This window comes from Carcharodon carcharias, chromosome 1 (assembly GCF_017639515.1).
Source record: "Carcharodon carcharias isolate sCarCar2 chromosome 1, sCarCar2.pri, whole genome shotgun sequence".
Classification (NCBI taxonomy): domain Eukaryota; kingdom Metazoa; phylum Chordata; class Chondrichthyes; order Lamniformes; family Lamnidae; genus Carcharodon; species Carcharodon carcharias.
Window position 1 is genome coordinate 226300890 of NC_054467.1, and position 13947 is coordinate 226314836.

The following is a 13947-nucleotide window of genomic DNA, read 5'->3' on the forward strand; positions in this document are numbered from 1 at the left end:
ATTCAACTCCAGGATTTTTTATAAAGGGACCAGCTAACTTAAAACGGCCACAATGTTCATCAAACTACACCTCAAGGACAAGCAAAGGACTTGACAAATATTTTTTTAACCCTAACTTTATTTGGACTCTAACTTTTCATTCATCTGATACCTGTGTAGGTGTAACATCGCATCTTTTATTATTGTTTTTCCCTCTGGTTTAGTAGGCTAATAAACTTGCTCTTTCTTTTGACTCAAAAAGACCTCATAATTGTTCACTGCATAGCTAGTAAAAAATACATTTGAATTTGAAAAAGACATCCCTGGGGAAAATAAATTTTAAAAACCTTTGTTGTGACCAACTGAGGAGGTTGAATAGAGAGGAGCCAGCTCGCCTCCTCACCTGGTCGTAATACTATACACAGGCTCCCTTTGCTCCTTTATCCCATTTAGACCTACTATCCAAGCAGTAAGTGTTAATTATTCCAAACAAAATGTACTATCTCACTTATCGAAATTAATTTGCCAATTACACACCTATTCTGAGAGTTTATTAATATATACCTGTAACCGTTTGGTAGTATAAGAACTTGAGCATTGCTGGAAAAAGGAGGCAGTTTTTGTCAAAACTTTTCATCTTGCACTTATCAGGACAATTTGCAAGAAAATACCATTTGGCAGAGGAAACAACCTATATATGCTGTAGAAGAGACTGCTGAGTAGTTGGCATGTGGACTCTGATTGGCAGAGGCACTACCATGGAGAAATAACCAGTCGATAGTGACTGACAGTTAACTTCCAAGCACTGTTTGAAATTTAAATAAGCCAGCTTGTCTCTGATTGATCAAGACTGCCCTGGGAAATGAACCAATGAATGGCTGTCACTTATTTTGTTTAGCTGAAACAGATGCAATGTGTGTACATGTTCTTTCTGTCTGCAAAAGAACAGGGCCCTGAATATTAATATACATAGCTTCCAGTACACGCAAATGCACCACACTACAAGTCCAATTGACAATCTTAAATTGGTTGTCAAAGTAATTCTTAATGCACAGAATTATTTCGTAAATGTTGTCCAATCATGGAATCACATCTAATGTTGGATATTATGTTTGAGTTTTGCAAGCACAGGCTGGTTGGGTACAGCCCATACTGTTCTTTATATTTTCAGTTTCAGCATCTACCCTGTCAAGCCCCCTCAGAATCTTATGTTTTAATAAGATCATCTTTCATTCTTCTAAACACCAATAAGCGTAGGCCCAATCGACTCAACTGTTCCTCATAAGACAACCCCTTCACCCTCAGTGAACCTTCTCTGAACTGCTTCCAAGAGACCAAAATTATATGCTAGGTGTGGTCTCTCTAATGTCCTGTACAACTGTAGCAGGACTCCCTACTTTTATAATTCTACCCTCTTGCAGTTAAGGCCAACATTCTTTTTGCGTTCCTAATTGCTTACTGTAATGGTGTGCTAGTTTGTGATGTACAAGGACACCCAGACAATAAATTGTAATAAATGCGAACTTGCAATAAATGCTGATCTAGCCAGTGACACCCACATCCTGTGAATGAATAAGAACTCTACCGCAGCATTCTATAATCTCTTTCCATTTAAATAATATTCTGCTTTTCTATTCTTCCTACTAAAGTGGACAACCTCAAATCTGCCAAATTTTGCCATTCACTTAACCCATCTACATCACTGAAAAAAGAGACATATTGCCGAAGCTTTTTGTCTTGCACTCATCAGGACAAATGCAAGAATGCCAAATTTCAAATGATAATTTATACTACGGGAGAAAAGCAGTACTGATTGATTGGCAAGTCAAGAAAGCATAGTTGCTTTCTCCATGGCAATGCCTCAGCCAGAGTCAATTTCTCAAACAATCAGTACCCATTTTCTCCTGTAGCATAAATTGCTATGATTGGTTAAAATTTGACATTCTTGCTTTTGACCTGATGAGTGAAGACAAAAAGTTTCTATAACATGCCTCGCCTTTTTGCAGTATTCAAGTTCTGTACTACCCAGTGACTATTTATGTCCCTTCGCAGGCTTTGTATCTTCCTCACAACTAGCAAATTTGGCTACAATACAGTCGGTCCCTTCATCCAAGTCATTGGCATTGACTGTAAATAGTTGAAGCCTCAGCACTGATCCCTGTGACACTCCATTAGTTGCAGTTTGCCAAGTTGATTCAATTATCCCAACTCTGTTAGCCAATCCTCTATCCATGTTAATAAATTACTTCCAACACCATGAACTCTTATCTTGCATAATAACCTTATTGAATGCTTTTTGAAAATCCAAATACATGAAATCTACTGGTTCCCCTTTATTCACCCTGCTTGTTACATCCTCAAAAGAACTCTAATAAATTTGTCAATATACTTCCAAGCATAAATAAGACAAGCAGCAGTCTGGATTTGCAGTATGCCAATCACAGACATGCATTTAGTAAGAAATGACAACGTAACCAACTTTCGAAAACAATGCAAATCGCACTATTTGTTTGATGTAATTAGTTTATAGATAATAATCTTTTTAAAATTATACATAGCTATAATAAAAGACGGAGACTTATCAAACTTGCAAATTCTGTTTAAAATATAGGTCTTTCAACATAAACATATTAAGAAATAGAAGAGCATTAATTTCAAAAATGATCCAATATTTTTGCAAAAACACAATGTTAAGATTATTCAGAGGAACTGTCATCATCTGAATTACTACATAATCTTAAAAGTTTTGTAACTGAATTTTTAATCGCTGTCTCAGCTCCCTTGTGCTTGGGTTTTATGTTGTAACTGTCTTGGTTACAGTAACATGACAACATAAGACCATTCAGCTTCTCAAGCCTGTTCCACCAAACATTTAGATCATGGTTGATTTGCATTTTAATTTGATCTTTCTCCATTTCCCTCAATATCCTTATCAAGCAGAATTCTATCAATTTCGGTCTTGAGCATTTCAATTGATCATGCACCCACAACCTCCTAGGGAACGGGTATTCCAGACTTCCACTATCCTTTATGTGGAAAAAGTGCTTCCTGATTTTCAATCCTAAATAGCTGGCTCTAAATTTAAGATTACGCTTCCTTCTTCTAGAGTCCCAAGACAGGACATCATTTCTTGTAACTAGGCCCTTTAGAATCCTAAAATCAACTGTCAGATCACATCCTGACCTTCTACTTTCCAGTGAGAACTTACATAAACCTTTCTTTTTAAATAACTGCAAAATCATTTAGTACACAGTGTTGTGTGTGGAAGTACTACTAATTTATAAAATAGCAGGATTATCTCACTACTGTGGCTAAATATTGATGAATTAACTCACCCCAATAGCTGATTTGTTTTGGTCTCTTTTAGCCCTGATATTGTTCTATAACTCTTCCAAGGCCAATTTATCCTTCTTGCGATTTCAATTGAACCCACACCCACAACTTTCTAGGGGAAAGGGATTCCAGACTTCACTTTCCTTTATGTGGAAAAAGTGCTTCCTGATTTTCAATCCTAAATATGTTTATGTTGAAAGACCTAGATGTTAAACAGAATTTGCAAGTCTGGTACGTCTCCATCTTTTGTTATAGCCTACGTGTAATCTTAAAAAGATTATCTATAACTAACTGCACCAAACAAATAGTGCGATTTACAATGTTTTCGAAATGCCCAAAACCAGTACTCCAAATAGGGTCTGACCAAAGCTCTGTATAACTAAAGCATCATTTCCTCACCTTTGCATTCTAACCCCCTTGAGATAAGGGTTAACATACCAAATGCCTTTTTGATTATTTTGTGTACTGATGCACTAGCTTTGTGATTTCTGTACACAAACTCATATAACAATATGAAAATATTACAATTTTCCTTTCTTGGAACCAAAGGCCACACACTTCCCCAAGTTGAACTCCATCTGCCACAGATTTACCCACTCACTTACATTTGTTTATGTCCCATTTATAACTTTCCTTTCCCCATCTATAGAACTCACTGTGCTTCTTAGCTTCTTGTCATCTGCAAATGTGGATCCACAGCTCTCTATTCCTTCAATGCATGTGTATGGCGAAACACCAACACCCCAATGTAGATCCCTGGAAACACCACTTGTAACATCTGCCAAATCAGAAAATATTCTTTTTATCCATACTCTGTCCACTCCCAATTACCAACCTATATCACAAGGTTAACTCCAATTCCATGTATATTTGTTTTTGTTAATTTTCTATGGTCAGAACACCATAGGAGCATATGTGTACTTTAAATAACAAATTCATATAATGCTCACAGCATTAGAAACCTAACATTTGTATTCCCCAAATAATTTGCATTCTTGTGCTAAGCTTCCAAAGATTTTTCAGGGCAGCCATCAGGCATGATCAAAATTTTCAGGGGTCCTTCAACCATAAAACTAAGAGTAATAGCCAGAGCTCAACATCCCCATTTTCATCCAACAATTCATAGCAAAATAATTAAGTTTTGTCTTCAGACTGAAGACACTCTCCATTGTGCTTAAAGCAATAAATTTGGAACAGGTTTTGCAGCTACAAACTGGCATTTATTAGGCATTGTGGGACATCAGCACCTGCAGAATTGTTTTCCACCACAGTCTGTAATCTGTTGGCCCAGCATATCCCTCATTCTACCAGCACTATCAGGCCAAGGGACCAACCCAGATTTTTTAAAAAGTGTAGAAAAGCATGCCAAGAACAACACCAGGCATAGCTAAAAAATGGTGCCAACCAGTTCAAGTTATAATACTGGACTACACTAATGTGGCATGCTATAAATAGAGCCAAGAGTTCTGCAGTTCTGTCAAATCCAGTCGTGAACAACGGTGGACAATTAAAGAACTAACAAGAGGAAGAGGCTCCATGAATATCCTTGCCTCAATGTTGGCAGAGCCCAGCATGCAAGTGTAAAAGACAAGGTTGAAATGTTTGCAACCATCTTCAGACAGAACTGTTTAGTAGAATTGGTATCTCAGTCTCCTCCTGAGGGCCCCACCATTACAGATGCCAGTCTTTAGCCAATTCAATTCATTCCAAATGATACCAAGAAAATGACTAAATGCACTGGATATAGCTAAGACTATGGGTCCCATCATCCTGGTTGTGGTGCTACTGATGTACACCAGAACTAGCCCTGCCCCAGGCCTAACTGTTCTTGTCAGCTACAACATTGCTGGGCATATTCCCAGAAATGAGCAAAATTGCCCAGGTATGTCTGTCTACAAAAGACAAATCCAATCCAACCAATTAATGCACCATAAGCCCAATCTCAATCAAAGTGATAGAAGGTGACAGTGTTATCAAGTAGCACTTACTCACTGATGCTCATTTTGGGTTCTGCCAGGACAACTTGGCTGCAGAGCTCATAACAGCAATAGTCTAAACATGGATGAACAAGCTGAATTCCAGGAGCTAAGTGAGGCAAGCTGTGAGTGACTGCCCTTGACATCAAGGAGCTCTCGTAAATTTGCAGTCAACGGGAATCAGGGGGAAAAAATCTCCACCAGCGGAAGTAATATCAGCACAAAGCAAGAGAGCTGGAGACCAATCATCTATGCCAAAGGACAACGTTGCAGGGATTACTCAGGACTGTGTCCTCAGCCCATTCATCTTCTGTTGCTTCAAATGACTTTCCTCCACAACGTCAAAAGTTGGGGTTTTCACTGATGATTGCACAATTTGTTCCAACAAGTGCCAGGCAAGGGCCAACTCCAGCAAGACATATGTTAAGCACCTTCCTTTGACATTCAACAGTAATATCAATGTCAAATCCTCCACCATTAATATCCTGGGGGAGTCACTATTGACCAGAAACTTAACAGGACGAGCCTTATAAATTAATGTGGCTACAACAGCAGGTCACAGGCTGGATATTCTGTTACGAGTGACTCACCTCCTGACTCAAAGCTTTTCCAACGACAAGGCACTCATCAGGAGTGTGATGGAAAGCCACCACTTGCCACAATCAAGAAGTTCAACACCATCCAGGGCAAACTAGGACTTGATCAGGCTTGAGCTGACAACTGGCAAGTAACATTCATGCCAGACAATGACCATCTCCAACAAGAGGGAGTTCAACTACCTCCCCTTAACATTCAACAGCATTACTGTCACTGAATCCCCATCACCAACATCCTGCTGGTCAGCAATGACCAGAAACTTAACTGGACTAGCCACATAAAAAGAGTACAAAAGCAGGTCATAGGCTGGGAATTCTTCAGTGACTAAATTGCCTCCTGGCTCCCCAAAGTTTGCCCGCCATCTACAAGGCACAAATCAAGAGTGTGATTGACTCTCCACAACATAGCAGCCCACTGACTGGTACCTCATCCATCACCTTAAACATTCATCCTTATACCATCGGCACAATGTGGCTGCAGTGTACACCACTGTATCTCAACAAAGCTTCTTCAGCACCCTCCACCACCTGGAAAGACAAAGACAGCAGGTGAATGGGAACCACCACCTGCAAGTTCTCCTCTTATGTTACACATCAATCTGACTTGAGAATAATATTTCCATTCATTCATCACTGCTGGGTCAAAATCCTGAACACCCCATTTAACAGTATATTAAAAGCACCTTCATCACATGGACTGCAGTGGTTCAAGAAGACAGCTAATCAGCACCTTAAGGGTAATTAGGGATGTTCAGTAAATACCTGTCTTTCCAATAATGCCCACATTCAGTAAATGAATAAATTTTTAGAAAGTGCAACTACCTAACTCAGTATAAGCCGTTTCTTTACATTACAGATGGCTTATTAATTAGACAATGTAAAAGCTTTTCTTTTCTTAGCAGCCAGAAGGACTGGCCAGAATAGTGGGACTACCTATTTCTAAATTAAATGTTACTATTTCTAAATTGAAGTGGCAATGCAACATTGTAAAATGAGTATCATGCAGCCCCTCATTTCCCCCAGTCCCACATATATACTATTTTTGAATAATAGAGTGGGACACAACATCTTTCATTTCAAGCCCTGAACAACTACGAGTACAGAAAACAGATGCCACATTCAGATACAATTTGTACCTAAATGTGCACTGTGTGAGGTAACACATCAAGACACAAATAATCTGTAGAAATTTACTGTGAAATTCAGTTAGAACATAAGCTCTTTTGCAATCTGGATTTATGGACATGCTTTGTTATATCTGACTGTAATTTACAAATGTGAAAACTGATTATAAAATTATCATACACAGAGCATTTTCTTGTGGTTAATAATTCCATTAATCACTTCACTTGAGCTTCAGTTCTGCCAGAACTTTAAAGCTTTGACAACGAAAACCAACAACACATCACTAGCCAAATTCTACTCAGCTCATTCTTCCCACTACCCCCTTCACTTTCATTTTTGGCCCCCTATACGCATCACCTTCGCCCACAGCAACCAACGTGTACTAACATAGTACCTTTTACATCATAAAATCTCAATGAGATTCACGCTAGGCAAAAGAAAATGGGACATCAAGCCACGAAAACTGTATTTTGGCGAGATGACCAAAGATTTATTTCAAGAGATATGCTTTGATAAGGTTTTATAAGTTGGAGAAAGATTAGCGTATCTGCCAAGGTCAAAAACTCACTGTAGAACTTGTCTAGCAAATGCTTAGAGATTTAAGTTTAATTGAGAAATAGGTGGTCACACTCTATTCTGGCCAGTCCTTCTGGCTGCTAAGAAAAAAATGCTTTTACGTTCTCTATAATTAATGAGCCATCTGGGCGAATTTTACCCTGAAACCTTAGAAACAACTTTTTTTTCAAAATTAACTGAAATTACATGAATACATAGCAAACTCAGCAGAATTTCAAAACATGTTATCGACTAAGTTGCAATTCAAGCCTTGGCTTTTCTTGCTGGCAAATATCTAGGGCCTGATTTTAACTGTGCAAGTGAATGGTTTTTGAGCAAGTGAAAATCAGGCCCGCAGAGTTACTGCAAAATGGGATTAGTCAGAATAGAAAGGCTTCTGAACAAAATGTGTCACAAGTCATAGACAGTTGTTACAACAATTACATAAATCCATAAAAATTCATCTCATTGTTCAGAAATTCTTCTCAAATATAGTAGTTACAAATGGTCAACAATGCAAAACAGCAGTGGTGCATAGAGGAAAAACACTTTCAATGATCTGTGACAGAATACAATCTTGTTAATCTTGGAATTCCAAACCCATCATCAACCCCAAGCCCAATCATTTCAGAACAAAACAATGTACCACTTCACCTTTCTGCTAAAAAGTATTTTTTTTAATAAATGATGCTCTCTCGGAGAACAAAGATCTGAATCTTGGGTAAATAAAAGCAAAATACTGCGGTTGCTGGAGATCTGAAATAAAAACAGAACTCAGCAGGTCTGGCAGTACCTGTGGAGAGAGAAAAACAGAGTTAACGTTTCAAGTCCAATATGTCTCTTCTTCGGAACTTCTTTGATTCCAAAGAATCATATTGGACTCAAAACATTAACTTTTTCTCTCTCCACAGATGCTGCCAGACCTGTTTCCCAACATTTTCTGTTTTAATTTCTGAATCTCGGGTGTCAGCTATGGCTCAGTTGGTAGCACTCTCACCTGAGTCAGATGGCTATTGTTCAAATCTCACTCCAGAGACTTGAGCACAAAAGTCTAGGCTGAAACTCCAATATAATATTGAGGGAGTATTGCATTATCAGAGATAAGAAATTCAGATGAGACATTAAATCGAGATCCTGTCCACTCTCTTGTGGACATAAAGATCCCAAGGTACTATTGTCCAAGAAGAGCAGGTTAATTATCCCCACTGTCGTGGTCAATATTTATCCCTCAGTCAACAGCACAAACAGGTTATCTGGTCACCATCGCATTGATGTGTGGGAGAGTTGGCTGTGTGCAAATTGGCCACATTCCCTACGACGCTGACTATGTTTAAAGCGATTCATTGACTGTGAAGCGATTTGTGATGTCCTGAGGACATACAAGATGCTATGATACATGCAAGGCTTTGTTTTTAAATCATTTGCTGAGGTAAGGGAGTGAGAGGAGCTCAGGAGAGAACAGGGGTTATGGAAATGTAGGAGGGAATGAGGACATGGGGGAGTGATTGAAAGAAAGTAAAGACTTTCATTTACATAGTACCTTTCACAACAATTGTTCCAAAACGCTTTACAGCCATTGAAGTACTTTTAAAGTGCAGTCACTGATGTAATGTTGGAAACGTGGCAGCCATTTGTGTACAGCAAACTCTAACTGTGAACAAGTATTTCCACATGTCTGAAACAACGATGCACTGCGACCTTTGCCACAGATCCATTTTACATACTGAGAAGCTACATCAGGTTGTTCTGGTATCAACTTCAATGATAATACTTCAAACTAGCTCTAGGTACAGGTCTAGGAAACACCATGCATGTAATCACTTTTTATTTTAGCTGAGTTGAGTTGTAGAAGATCACAATGAACAACAGCACATTCATAACTGCTTCATCAAGTTTCCCCTTTCTTACTGCAACACCCATCTGCTGTAGATCTTCCTTATCTGATCCAGTTACCTACGCCAAAAGCACACAATTTTATTCTTCTTAGGATTGGTTTACACCCCAAAAATATAGGTACCTTGTGTCGAGTTATTTTTTAAAAATTCAAGTGCTACTTGACAAAAAAGCATTTTATTGCTTGTTAAAAAATTGTTTTACATTAAGAATGCTATTGTAAATAAATTAATTTCCAGTAATTTTATAAATAGGGTTTCAAAGGTTCCCTGGTGAACTAGGGAAGCCAGCTTCAATCTGTTTTTTTTTTAGTACATTCGCAGCATTAGTAATAATGCAGTAACTTAGAGTTAGACTGTCTATCTAGCACTGCAGATCACCAAATCTTGTTTGATTCCAATCTCTACAACGATACTTCTACTTCCCATCAATCCTGAATATCCTTCTTTGTAAAAACTAGGCACCATTTGAAGATAATTTTCTTGCAACTTAGATCATGAATTCCCCCAAAACTTAGGATGTTTGAAGTCATTACTGCATTTTTATCAAACTGCATATAGCTTCTCTCTTTCACTCTATTGTGTATCTCTCCCTCTATTTCTACATATCCCTGGGTCCATCTTTAAGCTTATTTTGCTCCATGGTCACCTGCCAGTGCACTTTTACTCCCAGGTTACCCACCTCCCCTTCTTGGTTTGCTCCCACCTTTTTCTATTTCTCTATCCCTGGCTCATCTCTTTCACTGCAAGCCTGTCTGTCTGTCTCTCTCTCTCTTTTTTACTCCTGGGTGTCTATCATTATCTTTTGTGCCTTATCCAATTTGATTCTTACATCCTCTGTCTACCCATCAAAATGTTAGGCCTGGTATTACGTCATTCTCCATCTCCAGGTTTACTTATACGTCTGTGATTGTTTCTATCAACCCTAAGGCATACCCACACCTCTCCAACACTTCCAGACCCAAGGCAAACCCTTTCCCTATTGTTCCATAATAGACACAACTGGTTCTGAGTTAACATGCCTGTGGCTAACTTTCTCCACATCAGTCCTGTGACTCATTATCTGCATCATTCTGTTGCAAAGATTTCTCCCTATCTTGGTGGATTCAAGTCCTAATTCCAGAAATCTGAACACATAATCCAGGCTGACACTTAAAGGCAGTGCAGAGGTGCCATTTTTCCTACAAAACATTAAACTGAGGACCATCAGCATCTCTCCGTCAATCTCTAACCACATATGACTGTGCCTCCCCTCTTATGTCATTCACCTTGTGCTCAGAATTGCATCCCTGTACTTAGTATACCGTTTCCTACCTCCGCTACTCCTGTCCATTTATCCTTATTAGAATCAGAGAATCAGCTTAGGGGGCCATTCACTTTACTGTACCTGTGCTGGCTCTTTAAAACATTGTCCAATTTAGTCCCACTTTCCAGTTTTTTCTCCATAATCCAACAAATTAGTCCCTTCAATACATGTCCAATTATCTTCTGAAAATCACTATTGAATCTGATTCCACTACAGTAGTGTTCCAGATCTTAACGACACTCTGCTCGTCACTGATTAATTTGCCAAAGGGAACAATTTCTCCCTCCATACTTTATTAAAATCCCCTCATAATTTTATTATCACTCCTCTTAATCTCTTTGCTCTAAGAACAAACATCCCAGCTTCTCCAAATAACTGAATTCCCTCATCATTGGCATCATCCTGTTAAACCTCCACTCGAGGGCTTGACATCCTTCCTAAAGTACAGTGCCCAGAACTGAACACAACACACCAGTTGAAGACTAACCAGTGGTTTGTGAAGATTTAGCAAGGCTTCCTTCTCTGAGCTCATGTGCCTGCACACCAACCTTCTCTTTGTCTCTCTCCCTCTTCACAGCCCATGCGTTTAATTCTTTCCAAAGCCCTTCTCTCCTGGTTTCCAAACATAAACCTTTGACTCCCTTTGTCCCAAGGCCTCCTGTATTCAGCTTTTCTCTATGGCTGTATTGATTTCTCTCTTAACATTTATCTCTATTCAGTTTGTCTCCCCAGTCTATTAGCAGACTTGACTGTGTTTATTTTACTATCTTCTGGCCTCCCTGTTTCTGAAGTTTCTATGTCAATCCCGAAGTCTCTTAGTTGGACATTAAAGGCACTAGAAAAAAACAATTCTCCTAGCACCCTAGTTGACTCTCAAAAACAGATTAACTCAAACATGTCATTTTACTTTAACTTGGGTCTTGGTGTGTAAAATCAACTTTGTCTACATAACAGCAGTAACTGCGCTTCTAAGTCATTCATTATGCATGACAAGTTTTGAGACACAGAGATGTAATAAGGTAATACAAAAATACAAGCTGCTTACTGTCTTCACCTCAGGTTTACCTCTCACTGGCTAAATACACTTGTGTGCCTTCTGCCAAGCCTGCTTTCCTCCTTTGAGCCAGCACATAACATGCTCATCTCAAATCTCATTTGTGTATATAAAACATAAACACACCTGTCTCTGTTTATACATCTCAGTGAATCTCAATGGTCTGCAGCGACCCTTCCTTCTTGCATCTCTCATTTATTCCATCACCTCATTCACCTATTTATCTGTATGCAGCCCCTTCTCTCCCCCACTAAGCTCACACTTCCCACTTTATCTTTGTTTGCCCATCAGTCTGCCCCACTCCAATCCTCCCTCTCTATCTCTCTTCCTCCAAATAAAAATAAATAGGAGCAGGCCATCTGCCATTCAAAAAAGATCATGGCTGATCTGATGGCAGCCTTAACTCCACTTTCCTGCCTGCCCACCATAACCCTGGAATCCCCGTGGATTAAAAATCTATTTTACGCAGCCTTGAATATATTCAATGACTCAGCCTCCAACACTCTCAGTGGAAGAGAATGCCAAAGATTAACCAACCTCAGAAGAAATCCCTTATCTCCATCTTAAATGGGAGGCCCCTTATTTTTAAACTGTGCACCCTAGTTCTAGATTTCCCCAAGAGGGGAAACATTCTCTCAGCATCTACCCTGTCAAGTCCCCTCTGACTTCAGCAGATCACCTCTCATTCTACTAAACTCCAGTGAGTATAGGCCCGATTTCTCAACCTTTCCTCATACGACAAACCCCTTCAGCCCAGGGATCCCGTCCTCTCCACGTTCATTCCGCCTGTCCCCCTCCAACCCTTTCTTCTCCACGCCTTCAAGCTCTCATTTCTATCTCTTTTTTTTCTCCCTCTTAGTTTCTTACCGTTTTGAGGATGTATCCCTCGCTCCCAAAACAAGCTCTCACTTCCGCTCCTGCGCACTGCAGCTTCACCGGCGCGGCGCGAGGTCACTCATGGGGGGGCGGGGGAGGAGGAGGAGGAGGGAGGCGGTCCTTCCGCAGGACAACAAAAAAAATCAGGAAAACCGATCTTCTGAATCTCAGCGGCCTCTCTTCGCAGACTCACTCCGACAGCCAGCTGCCTCTCCAAAATGGCGGAGACTCTGGCTTGGAATAGAGTTTTTTTTTAACCTTCCCCCCCCCCCCCCCCCCTTTCCTCCCCCACTCCTCTCCGCACCCGAGCTTCCGGTCCCTCGAAGCTGTGATGTTAAATCTCGGGATCGCTTACAGGGGCGCGGCGGTGCCCGAGCAGAAAGTTGGCGCGGAAGGTCGTGGGTCGGTAGACCGACAACATGGTCCCGGCTAGGGGTCTACCTCCTCCGTCTGCGGCTTCTCACAAAATGGCGGCCGCTTCACCGGCTCCACAGGCGAAAGGTCAGCCTCCTGTGAGCCGGAAGCGATTCCCTTTCCTGAAGGTTACCATAGCAATATTCCAGCTCCAGCCTTTCCAATAGCCACCATTTTAAAAATGAAATATTTTCATTTTGTCACAAAAGTATTTCAAATTCAATCCAGATCCGATTTCCCATGCGCTTTGAATAATTAGAAAGTCTCTCATTTACTGTTGGCAAATTCATCTTTTTGAAAAAAATTATACAGATCATTTTGCTAATAAGCATTATTTAAAAAAAAATGACCTAATCTTCGCCATAGAAAAGGGCATAACGTAGGGTCAAATAACAGGGAATTAATGACATTCACGCTCTCACTTACAAACACTAAGTTTGTCTGAGCTGAGATTTGGGGAGTGAGGACTTATGGTCCACAGCCCACCCCAGTCCTGCTTCAAGTGCATGTTTTTTTATGTATTCCCCACCTCGTAACATTTTCTCTTATCACCCTTCCTCTGCCACTTAAAACTTCTCGCAACACTAAAGCAAAACAAGTGCATGTATAGAGTAAAATTGCTTAACAATTTACTAAAATGGACCACAGAACTAAGATTTCCAATGCTGCTTTATTTTTCTCAGTAAATTATATAAATCCCAATCCATACATTACATTTCACACAGTAAAATAGAGCTACATTTATCAAGTTTCAACCACATTAGCATCAACTTTCAGACTCATGGCAGTGTTACAAATACTATTCATTTACATATTAATCCTGCTGACATACAGTCCCTGT

General features: G+C 39.9%; 1 protein-coding gene across 6 annotated transcripts in view; it reads right to left on the reverse strand.

Moving 5' to 3' along the window:
- The window catches only part of c1h18orf25 (chromosome 1 C18orf25 homolog), a 78687-nt gene extending 65533 nt beyond the window's left edge, over positions 1-13154 (reverse strand). Inside the window, exons 1-2 of one of the 6 annotated variants that reach the window (XM_041194851.1) lie at positions 12684-12939; positions 3969-4090 (exon numbers count right to left, since the gene is read on the reverse strand). The gene's annotated coding sequence lies outside the window, so the exon portion shown is untranslated. Of the gene's footprint in view, positions 1-3968; positions 4091-6322; positions 6360-12683; positions 12945-13047 lie in introns of those variants that run through there. The other 5 variants (XM_041194862.1, XM_041194844.1, XM_041194834.1 and 2 more) reach the window with 5 other exon arrangements.
- Between the last annotated feature and the right edge of the window lie 793 nt (positions 13155-13947).